Source organism: Pezoporus wallicus, unplaced genomic scaffold, assembly GCF_028554395.1.
Source record: "Pezoporus wallicus isolate ANWC-B61680 ecotype Strahan unplaced genomic scaffold, APGP_CSIRO_Pwel_v1 scaffold_7383, whole genome shotgun sequence".
NCBI classification, from domain to species: Eukaryota; Metazoa; Chordata; class Aves; order Psittaciformes; family Psittacidae; genus Pezoporus; species Pezoporus wallicus.
Window position 1 is genome coordinate 1474493 of NW_026636323.1, and position 9419 is coordinate 1483911.

The following is a 9419-nucleotide window of genomic DNA, read 5'->3' on the forward strand; positions in this document are numbered from 1 at the left end:
ACACCTGTTTTCCCTCAAAAAATTGAATATAGATTAATCATTCTTGTGCATGTTATATAAACTCAATGGAAGAAAGAAATGAGTCAGATGACATACTGAAAAATAAACCATTACGGTGCTTATCAGAAGTGACAATAATCCTACAGAAAAATGTTGCTGCTTTTCTGCAACAGACATTAGACAATGTTCCATAAGCAAAAATAATTGTCTTGATATTTAACATCATCAATTTACCACCTCCTACAGAGATGTCAGCAAATTTATACCTAATCCAAAACATTTTACATATGAAAACAAAAATCCAAGTTAGGAAAAGAAGTATTTAACCAGATGAAATGTAATGAATAAAACACTGTACTAGAAAAGAATTGTTATTGAACCAAACAACTACATTTATATTTACAGGATGGGACACCTGGGCTACATCTATGCTAGCAAATAAAACAGAGCAGGAAGATACGGTCATGGGACGAAAGGGATTACACCCTTGACATTCATATTACAATCTCTTCCTCTTCCAAAACAGAAAGTTCTATCCACTCCACCTGTTGGGAACAATCCTTGCTATGTACTGTTTCCTGAGATGTGACTCAACACTGCTTGGGAGGGTGAGTTGGTAGGGCTGAAGATGGGTGAAGGAGTGTGGTATCCATTAACAGCACAGATATTCTTGTGCAGACATTCCTGACCTTTTAAACCTAATATTGAATTCATAATCAAGGCCAGAGCTCGACACTGATGTCTGCATTGTTATTCAGTAAAAAGTGTCTGTGCAAAAGACCTACAAGTGTAAAAGTGAAGAGGTCATACTAGAGCTATCTCACTAGACTGCAGAAGTATAATGTAGATGTCCATCTTTGTTCTAGTCCTTCAGTGTTCCCTTCATAGTCAATGGAGTACCTGCAGATAGCTGCAATGCAAGATCAAGTCAGGGTCTGGTGGTAACTGGGGCTACTGGTAAAAATTAAATAGTATACTACATGCTCAGCTACAGATCTGAGTGTATCATCACAGAATTGTAGAAAGGTCTGGTTTAGAAGGGACCTTAGAGATCATGTAGTTCCACACCACTGCCACAGGTAGGAACTCCTTCCACTAGACCAGGCTGCTCCAAGCCAGGCCCAACCTGGCCTTGAACACTGCCAGGGATGGACCAGCCACAGCTTCTCTGGGCAACCAGTGCCAGTGCCTCACCACCCTCATAGTGAAGAAGTTCTTCCTAATGTCTGATCTCAGTCGGTCAGTTTAAAGCCATTCCTCTTTGTCTTGTCACTGCATGCCCTTGTAAAAAGTCCCTCTCCCCCCTTAGGTACTGGAAGATCGCAATAAGGTCTCCCTGGAACTTTCTCTTCTCCAGGCTGAACAAGCCTAACTCTTAGGCCAGTATCTATAATAACAATTTTGTCACTCTCTCTTCTTTAGTGTCCAATGTTTGCTTTTACAGGAGTGGGAATTTTAATGAGTTTTTGCTCATTAGCAAAAACCTGAGAGATAAAACATGAAAAAATTGTTGCTTGTTTCTGCAAATCTTACTTCAAAACTGTAAGTGAAATGCCTCTTCTGTGTATAACAGTGCTCCTCTGTTTCCATAATGTGATAAAATGTCAGCCCTATCTTTCTATTTACAATAGTTTGACTCTATTAAATATGTAGTGATATGTCTGAGCCTTTTTGTTACAGAAAAAATGTAAAACCATAATCAGCAGCAAGTGATGGAAAAAAGTTAGCAGAAGGGGATCAGCAGAAGGGGAATTTTCTACCTTCTAAATATGCAGCTAACATATTAATCACAAGGCTACGTAACCTCTGGCCAGGATCCAAGGATGGAAGATGCATTGCTTTAGCCAACAGGGGACTCTCAACCTCCCCTGGGCATGAATGCTACAAAAAGATGCCGAGGATGGTTCAAAAAATATTAAAAGCAACACGGCTGTAATAGATTTAATGTATAAACATGAACATCCATAGCACACATCACATCTTAACAGTAAATATTACAGTTTACTTTCAGAAAGCAATTGAAGTCTTTAACTATGTGCAGATCATTCTTACTAAACAAAGATTGTTAACTGTTGGGAGTGCAGTGATCTATTTTGCACATAGACAATAAAAGATATTGAAAATTTCCAATAACATTGTAATTTTCAATGAAGTTTGAATTTGCTTCAACAGCACACAGTTTAAACACTGGTGCTGGAAGGTCAGGTGCTGCTCTTCCTAGAAAGAAATTTATCAGAGTAAATGGAATTGCTCTGGATTTGCCTCAGTTAAAGCAAGATCTGGTCTATGAAGTTCATTATGGTCAGTTATACAAGTTAAAAGGAAGCTCCAGGAAAATCTTTGCATTTTCTTCTATTTTATTATAAAGTTATATAACATTGAAAAAAGATACAGCTAGATTTACATTAAGGACTACAGATTTTAAGAGAAAGGCTATTCATTTGTATGTTTTAGAATCACACATTCAACTCCAATCAATTTTAATTTAATTGTAATCTTCTTCTAGATTTCATCAACCAACAAAGCAAAACCAACACTGGTTTAAAATCTCTCCAGACTTATCCTTCCACTCAGGTCAATATCCATTTTCCTCCAAAGACAAGGACAGTGGGGAAAAGCCAAACCAGTGTCTAGAATTTTCCAGCCTTTAGATTCTGATTAAAATCCCCTTGGTCCACTTTTAACCCTTGTTTGAAGAAGACAAAGGATGCAAAGCTGCTTATTGATAGCCAGTGACTTCCTTAAGTTCTTTCTGCTTCTGCCCAGGGAGGCGCTCAGCCAGGCCCTAGCTTCTTTAGGAGAAGACTTTGTCTTGTTCAGAAAACCAGACACTTACAGGATATGCACTTGAATAGTGCAATGTGATGAAATGAAAAGGGGAAGACCTTCTTTTTGAGATACAAATGCTAGTCTCTCCAATTCTGTTTATTTGTGATGACTGTCACTCAAATATAGAGGGAGGGATCCTAGTGAACACTTGGCCAGGTCCTTCAGCTGAGGATAATTGTTATTCATATCCTGTTAACTGTGGCATCTATCCTAGGAACTACCTACTGGAGCATTACAGAAAATGTATTCAAACATTTTAAATATATTGATCAGATTTGGCTCTAAAACTCTTTTGAAATGGATCTGGATGTCAGTGTGATATGACACCGTCTGGACTTTTCTGCTGTTTGGATATAGAGTGGGTGGATGTTTTGGCACTGGCAAAGTAAGAATGTTATTGGAGCAGTCCATGTTGATGCTTCCCCAGTGAAGCTGATGCCAAATTTCTTTTGGGTGAAATCTTGTCCCTTCTGACATCAACAGGAGCTTTGGCATCAACTTCAAAAGGCACACATTTTCAGCCTATCTTGAGTTAGCAGAAACTCAAGCCTCATATCTGGAATAATCTCAGAGGACAGAATCAATAAGGAATGGATCATGATACAGCTTTTTATGTGGTCTTCTGGCACAGATAAGACAGCACGAAGCAGTATTCTCTGAAAATATACAAGTGTAAAACACTTATTTGAAATAGACTTATTGTACAGACTTTCTGCAAGCAGTTAATTGCGTGCACTACCTTGAAAACTATTGAAAATGGTCATAACTGGCTGAAATGTAAAAGTTTGTGTTAAAGTCCTTTAGAACATGGGAAGTAGATGATCTTAAGGTCCTTTCCAACCCTAACTATTCTATGATTCTATGATTCTATGACTAGGAATACAACAAAACAAAAGAAAAAAATGCTCTTACTTTTCATGACTGATGACAGAGTGATCTCCAAAAAAGATGAAACTGACAAATACTACAGTGTGTTCTGCTTCTCCACTTACATTTTCTATTTACTTTGGCTATCGTCACCTAGCACCAAGGAACTTGTGACAGACAAACAGTAATGATTAATGGATGCTAAAGCAGGTGGTATCCATTTGAACTTTCCAGGCATCAGATCTTAAATAGAGTTGTAGAAAATATGATAAATATAAAAAAAATCTGGAAGGTCCAAACATCTATTAGAAGAAAAATAACTATTAGGTGAAGCAAGAAGCTCATGTAGAATTCACAAATCAAGTAGATAGAAAGGAGCAACTAAATAAAAGGAGATTGATGAGAGTGAGAATGGTTATCTGCCTCAGTTTTAATCACCAGAACAGCAAGCAGTTCCCCCCATCTGCTCCCTGATAGCCACAGTGAGGTACTCCTGAATAAGGAGACAACAGAACAGGGAATGGAATAAACTCAATACTTGCATGCCCTCCAAAAGGAGAAGCCACTTTTACAGAGGACAGGAAAGTAGTAGACATTGCATACATGTTAAAGTTGGTTTTAGAAGTGATTCAAGGAACTACAGTTAATGACTTAGATGGGAGAATTTGGTCAAGCTGATCATGAATCAACTGGCAGCATCTGCACTCCACATCACCCAGGTTATGGGAAGTTCAAGAAAGGATGGTAGAAGACCATCTTTTCTTGGACAAGGATGTGCATGGTCTGAAATACCCCCTCACAGGGATGTAGTGTTCCGTGTATCAAACCAGATCAGATGGATAGTTGCTACAATTTTAGATGTGTTTTCAAGAAATCCAAGTACATAAAAAGCCTCTTCTAGGCCCATAAATGAAGCTGGCCAGAAGTATATACAGGCTCTTAGTCCAAGTGACCTGGTATGCCCACGTCCATGTAGGTTCACCCTCTGCTTCACTACGCTTCTCTTATCACCATTTGAATCCTCCCAGTGACATCCCCATGACCATGTCAGTCCCAGAACCATGCCTGAGCAAAGTCCACTGCAAAGTCAGCCTGCTGACAAAGGGTACGGGCAACCACATATCAGTGACTGGAGACATGGCCTGGCCTAGATTTCTTCATGTGTGCAGATGGAAGGGCTGTGACAAGGTACAGTTAATCTGATAAACACAGACAAACACATGTTTTTTCAGAAGCATGCACTTCCAAGGAGAATAGATCAGGTATAATTTAATCTCATCCTAGAGTAAGGACCTAAATTAAGATCAAGCCCTTGAAAAGCCTATTTCTCTTCACCCACATCTAAGAAAATAAGCTAAGGAGTAAACATCTGTAACTCAGACACTTACTGTTAAGTGACATGAATCTTACAATGAGGCATCTGAATCTGACTGCATGAATCAAAAGCATGAATTTCCAGAACTGGCTGCCATGCTGATCAGTATGCATTGCCTCCTCAGTTTACTTACCCATAGTTGTAGTTAGGAGCTATTACATCCTTTGCAGCACTGAACCATAACAAAGATTAGCTAGTGCATGTGGCTAATAATAGTTTTGGAGAGAAAAGAGATTATTAATCAAGCCTGATTCTTAAACCACATCTTTCTATTGTGTTTTAGCTATAGGAAAGTACTTAAAGCAACAAAAGGTAGGGAAGCTGCAGACATGCCATCAGCAACTACCAGTACATGTTTGCTCTATGTGCCGTGGCAACCTTGTTATTGTGAGTGTTTCTACCTCTCGTGTGCCTGTTGTTTCAAGGTTTACATTGTCACCAGTATTTGATTGCCAAGCTTCAGGTTCCTGCCTCTAAGTGAAGGCATCCACTCTTTTTAACCTGACCTCTCCCATCCAAGTACTTGTTGGTTCTTCCTAATGAACCCATCCATCTCTGTTTGGTGACAATTCAAACATGTCCATTCTTTGAGGAGAGAGGAAGGATCTTTAAAACACTAGGAGTGATTACAAAGCACTATGGTATTTTAGATGAGCTAATAAATACCCAACTAATTTTACAAAAGAATCAGAAGAAAAGGAAATGTGTATACACAGTCAGTGATGTCTCTAATTTTTTTCATCTGTGGGTAAAAATGGTTTTAGTTTTTTAGAATTTTAGTTCCAATCAAGAAGTATTCTAAAATATTTTTGGAAAGTGGAAAAAGTGATTAATCTTGGAGAGAAATTTATGGAATATATCTGCTTGGTAGGAAACGGGAAACCATCCTTATGTGCCTCTCGCCACACGTGGCCCATAAACATGAGAAAGGTGGTAACAATTGGGAGGAGTGGCAGAGGCATTGCATTTTTCAAGTCCTCTGAAAGTTCCAGCTGCTTGGATGTGGGAGGGTGTTTGTTCATGACTATTTGCAGAATGCTGCCACTTGTCCCATGACGATTTGCCTGCCTTTTTATGAAAAGAAAGACCCTCAGTCGAGAAGCAGAGGAGAAATGAGCCTGAGTCCAAGTGGCCTGGTTCATTTATGTTGATAAAATAATAAAATTTTTGGAAAAGCTTCACTGAGGAAAGGCAGGAGAAAGACAGCTCTGGTTTAGAGTTGAAACAGGAAGAAGAAATGTTTTCACATAAAATTATTTGTTGAAGTTTTTTAGAAGCACTGGCTAAAGAAGTTGTGCAAACAAGGTTTGGTGTTTTGTTTTGAGCATGGATCAGTTAGGCACAACCCTCAAGGAGATTCAACTTGTCCAGGAAAAGGAAAGTCCTACCTATAGTCACCACAATATAGATATGTTCTTCCACAGGTTGCTTACATTACCACTGAAACTTCTGTGCCAGGAGTTTCCTCTTAAGAGACCTCTAATAGACCTCTAATATACTGCATTATTAAAGAGATGTTTTCCTCTGCAGGATGCTGTTTTAATGTACAGAATCTTCAACAAAATGAAAAACACACATCTAACTACCTCTTTTCATATAAAATCATTCTTCTGATTGCTCAGAAGAAAATGTGATTTGTCTGTGTCTTAAAATACTGCAGGAATTGTAAACCTTATTGATATTTCTGAAGCCATAAAGAATAAAGACAGTATTATATTAAAGAATTTGCAAGCTAAAAATACCTTTTCTTTATCAAGTACTTGCAGAGAGAAGGAACCTTTGTGAATATATTCTTTGTGAATTCATTATTATTATTGCCATTGTTGTTTTTATTGTTGTTGCTGTCATATTGTTATTCCTGTGTCTATTTTAAACCACAGTCAGGTCTGAGGTTTCACTGTAATTAGTATAAGTGATACATAAAATCTACATAATAGATTACTGTTACTGCAAAACATTAGGGTTTGCATGAAGGGGGAGCCTTTTTGCAGTGGATATTTTCTCAAAGGAAAGAAATTGAAGGATTATGGAAGTGATCACAGGAATAAAGTGTGGGCAAGCCTCCTCATGTGGCACAGCTGTGTGGCTGCACAGAGGCCATGTGGGACAGCTTGTGAGGCAACACTTTCTCCCAAAGTTTTTCAGTCATTAAAAAGTCTGTGTTTGTTGTAGGCTTGTACGGAGGTGGAAAAACAGAAATCTTCTCTGCCTGCTTGAGCACACATCAAGATAGTAGAGCCTGGGATTTCAGCAGGAGAAGGATCTTCTAAAGGGCTCAACTCAAAGAAGAGTACTGACTGAATTCCCCTTTCATCAAGATGCGTCTTCCAACTTGGACTGCTGCCACATGCACCTGAGTCCTGCTGTCTCAGTCTCGGCTGGCATGTGGTCAGTGTGTGCTGTCACTCCTTTCGAAGGTGGGGTGTGAATTCATTTGAAGAGGTAGTTATAATACATAGAAAAGGGAGGAATGTGCCTGTCCTTTCTGGGCCCAGTATGAGTTCAAGACATGGTTTGAACAGCTACGTGGAAGGGAAGGAGCTCCCAAACATGCAGGCTGCAGTGTAGGCAGCCATTTCAACGCTAATCATTCACTGAAAGCATTAAGATAGAGAACTTCTCCCAGAAATCCATTTCCTTCTATGAGAGTCAGACCAGACCAAACCCAAAGCTAATCAAACCAAACCACTTGGCTCTGACCTTGCTGCCAAACTTTTGACACCAGTGCATTGAGCATGTTGCATTCTCCAGTGGGAGGCTATAGATCAACCAAATTCCTTTGCTCAGGGATAGGCCAGGGCCCTGGCAGTGTTACAGCCCTTCAGGCTTCATTGCAAGAAAAACATGAAGAGAAAAAACAATCTGGTGCATATACTAAGGCCAGTTTTATTTCATGTATTGCTCAGTCTTAGGTCATATAAAACCCCTCACACCTAGGCCATATAAAAGCCCCAGGTTCTCATGAACACTTCTCTGAGACAGGTGAACAGCATTTCTAGTTCCTAGGTGGAAAAAGCTATTGTATGGAGATTAATCCCTAACCATGCAGACAGAGTGAGGAAGGATTAAAATTGCTGGGACTTTGCCAGCCTACCCATTTCTTTGAAGTCCAGAATCTCTGGGTTACTTACTGCTATGAATCCGAATGTCTTCAGTGTTGATTTAGCTCCTAAGGGGAGCAAAAGAAGCTCTACTCCCTCTACGATGCTTCTGAATGAGAATCTCTGTTTTATCTCCAAGCTAGTATAGAGGCCTCCATGGCACTTTCTACAGTTACCCGCTTCACCCAGATCTCACTCCCCTCTGTGTGCATCAAAAGGGCAGAAAACCCTGAGACAAATTGAAAGACCCTCGCTAACTTGCCAAGGCTAGAGATGGAGGTGAATCCTACCTGCAGCTGCAGAGCTTCACACAGAGGCAGGATGTGCCCTGCCATGGTGTCACATAAACTTATAAATTGAGACAAATGCTATACTCAAATGAGATTTATTTTATAAAGCAGTTAAAGCTCTGTCAACATTGATTGATTACAAATTCAAGACGTTAAGTGGAATTGCTAATAAACAGCTGGCCTAGAAATTCCTAAGTTTTCAAAGGGTAACCAAGAACGTGTAATCATTCACCCAATAAGGCGAGGGCTCTCTACCTCGAGGAGTTATCTTGGGCAGCCTCCCGACTCAATGGGAGAGTCCCCTACTGCAGACCAGCTGCTCCAAGGAGGGACAATTCATCTGGCCCTCAGGTGGGGCTCCATGTATACCCTAGTTTAATCTCATCTGTGGTCAAATACAGTCACAGTAGTCCTCATAGGCTGAGGGTCTTATCTTCCACATGGCAACAGTGGAAAAATGGCCTGCACAGGATGAGTACATCTGCAGTCAGCGTTTGTTATGGTTCAGTGCTTGGAGGATTTCAGTCGTTGCCACGTGACCACACAAATCTGGGCTTACCTTATTTCAAAGCACAATGGAAAGTGTGTGGTGCTCTCCGAGTACAAACCCATGCATGATCACAAAAGGAGCTGTTGCTGCTTTCTTGGGTGACCAGGGACAGAAAGGAAATAAAAAATTAAGAAATGGCAAGAATCATCCATAGGGGTTTTCTTAACAATGTGCTCCTCACAAAGCTTCTGCAAATTCATGCTGAAGCTGAGGACAGAGATATGTTTCCCAAGACAGAGAAAATATTTAGAGCACAGACCAGTGTCCAGCTGGTATATCGGAAATGTTTGACAAACATCACTGTCACATCCTTCTGGTTTCATTGTGAGGTCTTGGCAATGTTGTTATTGTCTAAAATACTGCCTGTGTCCTAAGAAAGGAAAAGCCCTTTAGGGGCTTTTAGGAAT

At 39.9% G+C, this 9419-nt stretch overlaps 1 long non-coding RNA gene across 1 annotated transcript; it reads right to left on the reverse strand.

The window, feature by feature from the left end:
• Positions 1-8541: 8541 nt before the first annotated feature.
• LOC130594215 (uncharacterized) lies at positions 8542-9419 on the reverse strand. The gene is made up of 2 exons (XR_008971019.1): positions 9022-9419; positions 8542-8924 (listed from the first exon to the last, which is right to left on the reverse strand). It is a non-coding gene; the product is annotated as an uncharacterized LOC130594215 (long non-coding RNA).